The sequence below is a fragment of the Lepeophtheirus salmonis genome, chromosome 5 (genome assembly GCF_016086655.4).
Source record: "Lepeophtheirus salmonis chromosome 5, UVic_Lsal_1.4, whole genome shotgun sequence".
Taxonomy (NCBI): domain Eukaryota; kingdom Metazoa; phylum Arthropoda; class Copepoda; order Siphonostomatoida; family Caligidae; genus Lepeophtheirus; species Lepeophtheirus salmonis.
Window position 1 is genome coordinate 46,854,794 of NC_052135.2, and position 10,022 is coordinate 46,864,815.

Sequence of the window (10,022 nt, forward strand, 5' to 3'; positions counted from 1 at the left end):
ACACTACAATTACATCATTAGAATTAGGGGCTCTCTTAAATTATTCTATGTATAGGTAACCCAATATCACCATGAACAATATAATGTTTGCCTTTACTCTCCCACAGTTCAGCAGATACAATTTCGAATGGTCTTATTGGAGGCAGATCACACAAAAGTAATTCCTTTGATAGAGATTGTAACCCTCTATTCATTTCCTACATGACTGTACCATTTCTTGAATTTACGTATTTTTTCTCGGGCAATAAACCGTTTGTCTGGCTCTTCTCTTTGTCCGTTCTATTACTTGATTTGAATAATGAAGATTTTCCAAAGTCTCTTTCCGTTTACCATTTGGAATTGTCTAACGATTTCTATTTAAAGCAAGGACTCCCTCAGTGCCCAATTTCGGTAAAATTTTGTAAGGTCCATCTCTAGTTACATTATTTTCATTTGCATTTACTAGGTCGATATACTCTTGATCTCTTCAAGACTCATCAAGAATATCTTCTACTTATGGATCTACTATTTTCTCTTCTTTTTCTAATTGGCTCATTCTAATCATTACAATCCGTATTACTTCGTCTCTATGATGACTAACTTCTTTTTCAATATTTTGTTTAACTTTTGGAGATGACACAGGTAGTATTGATAATGCATCTAGGATCTCATAATATTTTCCTTTCCTCTATTCTGCCCGAAATTGATAAATGGAGAACTTAAGTTTATAACGAATCAATCTCGCATTTTCAACCATATCAATAGTCTATCTTTGATAGGTTTATGATCAGTTATAACATGAAATATATGGCACTTCAGAATTGCCCACAAAATTCCCAAGCTTTCCAACTTGATCATGGCATACCTTGTCTCTGTACAAGACAAAAATCAAGATCAACATTTTATTGTATAACTTCCATCCCTCTTTATGCTTTTGACGTAACACATATCTCAAACCATTTATTTTTTATGCATTTTTCTCAACGTGTGTTTCTTATTTCGGATGGAATGGTGCTAATAAGATTGGTAAATTAATCATTTCTTTCAATTTATCCGTGGAAAAGGTTTGGTTAGTTGTCCATTCAAATTCCACTTTTGATGATAATAATTCTCTTATGGGCCCTGCTGCTTCACTGAGTCAATTTTCCTCAAAGATAAGTGAAGTGATCTTAGGAACCCAAGGAACTCCTAAGATCCCTCCTATTTTTTGGATTCGGAAATTTACTTATTGCACACAATTTATTTAAATTGAGCAAATATAAATTTATAAGGATCTAAAGTTTTTTTCTTCTCTTGGTATTTCTCCAAAATCCTTCTTACTTTACAAACATGATCTTTCCAATCCCTTCATACTGTAAAAACATCATCGACCACTCTAAATGTGTCAGGTAAATCATCCAAAAATTTTATCTCTATGTAAGCAATATGTATCTCTAGTTGCCACAAAACCCATTAGTGCTCTATTAAAAACATATCTACCCGAAGAAGTCATAAAAAAAGTGATATGTCATGATTTTTCTGCTAATTCTGTTTGCCTATAGCCTTGCTTTGCATCCATTATTATAAAAAATCTGCTCTTTGTGGGTAAACTCACAAAAACATATATCGGTGTTGTCATTGGATGAATTGGTTGATAAACTTGATCATTCAATTTTTTATAAACCAACACAAAGTCTAATTTTCCCATTCTGTTTTGGAACTACTACTAATGAGTGACATCATTCAATAGCCTTGTCCCCTACTTTACTTATCTCTCCCATTTTCTCCATCTGATCAATTTCTTTCTTTACTTCATCTGTATAAGCAAATGGTATGGGTCTTGCAGAATAATTGTATGATGTATATAGCCATCGTTGCTATTCGAATCTGATTGGGAAATTACCCTGGAATTAACCGAAGTCCTCTACAACCCCTTCTTCACAAATACACTTCCGTAATATTTTTGCATACAATAACAGTTTCTTCTACTCGCATATGATATATTACAATGTTAGTTATAATGTTATTGTTAGTTGTATTTTCCCCATAATTCTCAACTTCGACCCATCGACACTTGATAATTGTTCCTCAAAATTGTTATATAGCATTTTGGACCATAATCGTATATTCTTCAGACTATCAATACATGCAACAATTATTTCCTCTCAAGTATCCGGCATTGCTCTTATCCTTTTAATTTGTCTTTCTCTGTACGTTACTTCCAGAGATTCCATTCTATCATCAACATTCTTCTTTACACCACTCACTTTTACTGCATTAAATTTGAAAAATACTCTCTTTGTTTTACACATTAATTTCAAATGACCTATTTTTTGACAATGATCACATTTCCTCCAATATGCAGGACATTTTCTTCCATTTCTATGATACCTCTATTAGATTAACATCAGATTTCCTATACTGTTTTTTTTTTTGCTTTGAATTCTTATTAATTAATAATACAACGGCACGTTTGGTGTTTGAGGTGATTTAATCAAATGCAGTAATAGTTAAAAAAATCTCCGGAATACATAAGTGATTTTAAAAGCAATATATAATGTCTGTTAGGGTTATGATGTCTGGATATTTAAAGTGTTTTAGGAGCCCAACAAAGCGTACTTTCTATCCTGTTTTATGAGGGAATTACAATTTAAGACCAATAAATTAATCATGAGTGTCTCAGTAGCATTTCTGGTTGAATATCAACATAACCTTTTTTGATAAGCTAGAAGCAGAAGTTGTTGTTTTTGGATAGGACCCAGTCCTCTCAGTTTATGGGATAATAATTAATTGTTTGAGAATTCACGAGAAACTCTTTTTGAGTTTTTAACACAGTTAAGACTTCTGATATTATTTTTGGCAAACTCTTCGTATTAGTAGCAAAAATCATTCGTTCATGAGTCCTTGGTCTGTCCACTAAACTTGAGCAAGACTCTCAAAAGCTGGGAGTGAAAGTTTTGCGTCTGTTTATTTCCTGAGTTGCTACAGTATCTACTTAATCATTTGCTGCTGAATGTACTTCAAAATTCCTCTTAGTTTGGGATGATGGGTTGTCTGGTGGAGCATTGGTTACTCGTGACACTTTTTACAGACTGAGTATTGTTTTCATTATATAGGGGAAGCATTGGTATTTTATCAAATCAGCAGGTATGGTTTGTTGCTTAGGATTGGTATTAGTTGATTAATTGATATTTATGAGATCAAAAGATTTTTTTTCCCCGTATGATTGCAATATTCTTGAAAAGAGCTAATCTGTATTCATTAATTTGAAGTATTTTGCCGGTATAGTCTTTGTCTAGAATATCCGAATAAAAACATTTTTTGTATTTTTCTCAAACTCCACTAAATATCAGATTAACAAGATGTTCTTCAACCTGTAAAATCTGTGGTAGGCTCAATGGATCCCTGGTGACCTCGAAGATTTAGTTTAATGTGTTCAGTACAGATTTATAGTTTGAGAATTTTTCGTCAGCATCACAAGCTTCACGATTGGGTTCTGCGTAACAATGAGAAACATTGCAAAAAAAATTAATACAATGAGTCTCTCCATTTCGTCAATAATAGCAGTTATTTTAAATTCATTTCTATTATCAAGTTCAATATTTTCGATGTCTTTTATTTTTATACGAACGGTGTTCATTTGGCTTTTTGATACTGCAGCTTCAGAGTACCATTTCATCCTTTCGGTTTCTCTATGCAAGGAAGAATATTAGTTATACATTTGGTATTGTACAATGCATGTACAAACCATAATGTGATTGTACACCAGGAATTTAATCTGTTGTGAATCTAAAATGAGTATTTCTAACAGCATCATGTGTATGTTATTAAATACACAATCATTCTTAACATCTTTTAAATTTATAACAAATTTTTCCATCCAAATGTCGAATATATATTAATATTTTTTAAAGCTTCGCTAATATTTTTGTCTCTGCTAGTGAGAGCTCTAGAGTATGACATTTTCGACTCTGTTGATATTGGTGCATTATCAGGAGGACGGTCATTTGGGTCAAGATTCATCACAACGCTTAATGAAGGAGAGAGATTTAAAGAAATCCAACGTCGGGTACGAAACCCAAGGCTCTCTAACTCATAGGGTTTTCACCAAACGGTTGAGCTACGGCGTCTTTCAAGTTTAGTGGAAAAGTTTTACACTAAATCAGGGAGTAATTTAGTACTGGAGTCTGCATTATGTTTTACCTGTCCTTATATTCAAAAAGTGTTGATACAATTTTTTTTGAAGTGCATTTGACTATTTTATTAGTGTCAGAATATTTTGTAATTTATTGTTAGTTAATAATTTTTTGGCAGAAAAAATTAAAATAAATATAACATTACTCTCAACGAGAACCATTTTGAGTAATAACTGGTAACAAAAACTCCATTATTAACATTCTATGATTAAATATAATAAGTTGTATTTACTATGACTACTAAATATTAGTTTAACTTTACAGTGAAGAAAATTTAGAACTTGATCTCTTGTCGATTTTGTAAGTTTACCCTCTTAAAAATATTTTCGATGAGATTGAGGTTCGGAAACTGGGCAGTCCCCACCATAACCTTAATGTGCTTTTTCCTATTTAGTCACTCTTCCGTTGCCATAGTCGTAAGTTTCGGGTTATTGCCGTGCTAGAAGATCCATTTTTAGTTCCCTGGCCTTTGATACGGAGATTATTACGCAAGATTTATCGAAGGATGGTCCATCCTCCCTTGGCTGTAGTGAAGTTGTCATCTCCCCTTTGCAGAGAAACACATCCAAAATATAATGTTTCCACATTCATGCTTGACAATGGGATATTTCTTCCTACAAATACTTTTGTTTTTGTTCATACAATCAAATGTCCCTCACTCTAAAAATTAATCTACCATTAAAACTATAATCTGTTCTTTCTGTCAGTTGCAAACTTACAAAATAAGCAACCATCAAATACTTATTTTCTCCTCCGTAGTTCGTTTTTCAATTATTATCATAATTTATAATTGCTTATTAAATATAATACTTAACAGAGACAGATTAACATCAACACCATAGTATTTAACTTTCAAGGGCCATTGGATCATGTTTGAGCTGCGTCCAGATTATGACCATGAACATGTCAATAAACGTTATTGTATTACTTTTAGTATTATACTATATTATTATTACTAATCTTATAAAAACAGTTTCAATTTTAGAACCCAAGAGATGAATTAAATATGTGTGTGACTCAATCATCAACTTCTGAATATTTATATAATCAACTAATACATCAATTTCAGAATTTCTTGAAAATAATCCGAAAACATAGCTAATAATTAAACGATGATAAGTTTGGTTATGCATGAATATTTATGGTTTATAATGAAACTAATTAACCTAATTAAAGGAAAAAATTACATTGTTAGTCACTTTACTTGGCAAATTTATTTATTTATAAGTAGGTACTCAATCAAAATTTATGAATTTGAGGACCAAAACTTATTAATTCATTTAGCAGACTACCTTCATATGGTAAATTCATTCTTTTTCTAGCAAAAATAACAAATTGTACATATTGTACAAGATATATTTTTTTTAAATTTAGAAAATTTGTAATTATTTTACGTTTTGCTGTCTTATTCAAGACAACTATTCTTTTTTTTAATTAAAGTATTTACAGTAATAGCAAATTCATGTCTTGGATTCTTAAATGTAAATAATGTATTTATTTGAGTATCAACTTGAAATTTTTTCCGTAAAATTAGATAAAAATCATTTGTACTCAAGCACATAACATCTGTAGGTCTTTTGAGCCCACCTCTAACCTTGGCATCCAAAAATGAAAATAAGATATAATGTGTCCCACTTTCATCGACATAAATAAGATCATTTTCTCATGAACACATCTATTCAAAACAAATTTTTATTGTAAACATTTCCTTTTGCTAAAACCTATAAAGCTGCCGACGTAATAAATTACATTTTATATTCTGGTAATTTCCTTTAAGTCTGTGATATCTATATGATAAATCACTCACAAAAATTTTTATGAATAATCTTCAACGTTTTGTAAAGAACAGTTAACAAGGAAAATTTCTTTTAATTATCTTAAGGACCTAATATTCATTTTCAACTTTTGTTTTTTTCTATAGGATTAGGATAAGATGAATTACTTAATTAGTTATTTTATGTGCATAAGTTTAATGTTGTCTAATTTTGTCCTTTTCAAAGATGGGAAGACAAAATTTTGATGGCATAAAAAATTATTATAGAAATTTTTGAAAATATATACTAGCTTTAATATGAATATCCCCCCCCAAATCATATTCGAAAGTATTTTCATTATAAGGTGCCATTATTAATAATTTATAGAGGTATAATTTTATGATTATATAGATAATATTATCTACTTTTATTCCAACCGATATAATTAAAATACAATTAATGAACTGGAATAATAATTTTTGTATGATAACTTGTAAAATATTAAAAATAGTGCATACTTCTTAACTAGAGCACTCCCTGACTAAATATTACAAGTAGGAAGAACGAGCGAAGGGAGAATTACGCACACGCTTTTTAAAGAAGAAGAAAAACACAAAGGAAAGTACTCATAAACGCAAAGGATCCCTTATGTCATCTCCGGCCACTAACGATCAAAAATTTCGAGGGGCAAAGTTTGAAAATTTTATTTTAAGAAAAAGTAAAATAAAGTGAAGGAGTAAAATCTCACGATCCCAAATGTTTGTAAAAGTCTTCCAAACGACGGCTATGTCGTTTGTGAGAAAAATTAAAATTCACCAACACAATATAACGTAAGCAATCACATTTAAGATAGATATAACACCCAGTACTTATATGAAGTAGGATTTTGTTAGTCAAAATATTTTTTTTAGTAAATTGATATTTTAATCCGCTGTGTCCTTGATGGCAAAAAAACTGTTACCTGAAACTGTGGTTGTATCAGTCCTTATTTTTTCGGTGCATTTTAGTCTTAGGACTGTCAGTACTAGAACGGATTGAAACAAGAAAAAATAAAGCTGAGAGACGTCATCAGAAGCCAAATTTTATAAGTTTTAGGACTGACAAGCAAGACTGAACTGTACTGAACCGAGCCTGAACTGCACGGGACTACAGTCTTCATTCATAAATAAGAACTGACACAACGCTACCAGAAACTTATGTTGAGCCTTAAGAACCTTCATTAAAAATTTCAGCAAAATCCATTCTTTGGTTTGCCGTGATTTTTCAGAAACATACCCCTAGTCAACCATACACAAAGGCATTCGCATATAGTTCTTTTTTGTGTTTTTATGACCTAATTAACCAAAATAAATAATGGTTTCAGCCGTCAGGAATTCTCAAACTTGAGTTATGTGTAATAGTTTTCAAGTATACTCGACACCCCTAGCGATCAAAAAAGTATTATTATAACGACCTCCTTATACAAATACAAATGTTTGTTTCGCCACTTTAATTGAAAGCTTAAGTCTAAAAAGAGATTTGGTAATGATATAATATGAAGTACCAATCAAAACTACGTTCAGGACCTAATTTTTTGAACATTATACTTCTCCAATCAAAATGTTCTCGTTTTTACGACAATAAACCATTATTTTATCAGTCTCAGAACGACTAATTCTCAAATTAACTAAAATAATTTAAATAAAGCTTATACACTTCTTACTCTTTGAGGATTTTTAAAGCAACATTAGAAACTTAATTAATTTTATTTTTCACTTTGTCTGTTTAGTCTTCCTTCAACGTAGTGTTACAATTAACAAAACAAATTCCGTTAGATATGAATAATTTGAATAGAAAAAAAGATTTATTTCAATAAATATATATAACAAATTACTAATTGAGGTTGGAATTTAAAAATTAATTTTTATTGTCTGTGAAATCGAAGAAAAGGATTGACTCATTGTTAAATATAAATATATGCAATTAACTTAGGGACGTTGTTCTAGAGAGAACTTGTCTTTCGTAGTTGTCGTAAGACCAAGTAAAACCTAATCTCAAAAATATTATCTACAAATATGCATAGACATTCATATGTAAATTAATGAATGTAAGATGAATTATATGGATATAGATTAAAAGATATCCCCCCAGGATCAATTTGATACTCGAAATAATCTACAGAAATATATTTCAAAATAAGAAAAATTCTTATAGAGTACGTTTCAATATCGCTCAGACACTTTTTGAAGCAACAATATTTTTTTTCATTAGTTAATTTATTACTAATAAGACATTTGAAGATGTTTTGTTGACTCAAGAGCTTTAAAAATTTGTTTTGGCCTCCATTACACATGAAAATCCCTCTGACCACGATACATGGAACACCATTCAAACAATGGCATGAATGGAACGATGGAGCTCCATGGACAACGATGTGGGAAGAAATTATCATCTTGAACTTAATGTTTGTAGATTTGCATTGCAGTTTTTCTTAGATAAGGAAATAACATTACTTTTTTGGACTTCAAAGATGATTCCTTGCTTAGATGGAGTAAATCTAACACTAAAATGTTTACTTATACTTAATCAGTGCAACTCCATCCATATAATTAAAAGATAATAAAAATAAAAGAAATGTAGCAAAATAGGTTTCTGTGGAGAAAAGTGAGGTAAAATGTCAACGTCGTCCATTTATTTATTGTGCAAAAGTTTGGAACAAGAAGGAAGAGGTTTCTACAGCAGAGAGTATAATTTTTGATTATGTAATACCTCTATACATATAGATATATATGTATTTTTACTCATTAGAGATATAAAAAAATGTAATTTAAAACAAAAAATAGTTAATTACCTCTTCGTTTACATAATGAGAGTATCGGAGCAATATTAGGACACACTGTAGTTCTTATATTTATGTAAGAAAGTCCTCAATCTCACTTCTGTAGATCGTATAATATATTTTATATGTAAGCTTTTAATATTGTGAATTAAAAACTACAAACACGTGTTAAAATGGTAATAAGCATTAAAGAGGGATTTAAGAGGAAAAAATTGTCATTACTTATGTATATACTATACACATTATCAACTCTATTCGACTCGACTCAAGAAATGTATGAGTAGTTTCTTAAAATAAAAAAAATGGAGCAAGCCTATTCCATATTTTCATATTAATCAATCAACATATATATATATATAGTATGTAAATTTAGATAAGGATGGGCTTTTTTAGAGATAAATACTTGTTTAGGATTAGAAAAAGAAAAACAGTTTATAATATTTTAATTATGTATTTACACCAGTCATCAAATTTTTTGACTGGGATTAAGATGTTAATTTTCCTAATTTTTTTACCTTATAAGAAAAAAAAATCTTTATAGTCTAAAGTTTCTGTTTTAGTCATTGACAGAGAGTAACATATTATATACTGTCGAGAAACCTTGATTGCTTAATACATAAACGAATATATTTGTTAAAGTAAAACATTTTAAATAAATTTTAAAATATCAATTTGTTTAAGCAGTTGTTTTATTATAAAGTTATTTGTCTTGAATTTAATACAAAATTTTAATTTTTACCATGGAGATAAAAAATGAGGAATTTATTTGACTTCAAAAGAAAGGGTGAATTTTTTGTTTTTTTTAAACTTATACGTCATTTAATCAAATGAAAAAATAAATAAACAAATATATATTTATATATTTTTTTAAATTTAGAAACATATACCAATAATCTACATGTTTCATTAAGTTAGAATAAATAAATAATGTTTTAAATTATTAAAAATCAAAAAAACTGCAAAGCCGTTTTCTGTAGGTTATAAGGAGAATAGAAAAAAAATTAAGACATTAATTGAATTACAGGATCAAATTATATTACTATACTCAAATGTGTACTTGCTATATTGCTACAAAAAATAGTATTTTTTGTTAGATAGGGTAATTAATTATAAAGTAATTGTGTATTTATACAATTTGTTCATTAAAGTACCACTTTTCGTTTTCCTTAATGACTAAGAAATAACATTTTGAAAGTTCTTAAAACATCTTTGAGACTATTGTAAAAAAAATTCTGACATATGTGGAAATTTTAATGTATTAAAAAAATACAAACTACAGAAAGTTTGAAGCACAGT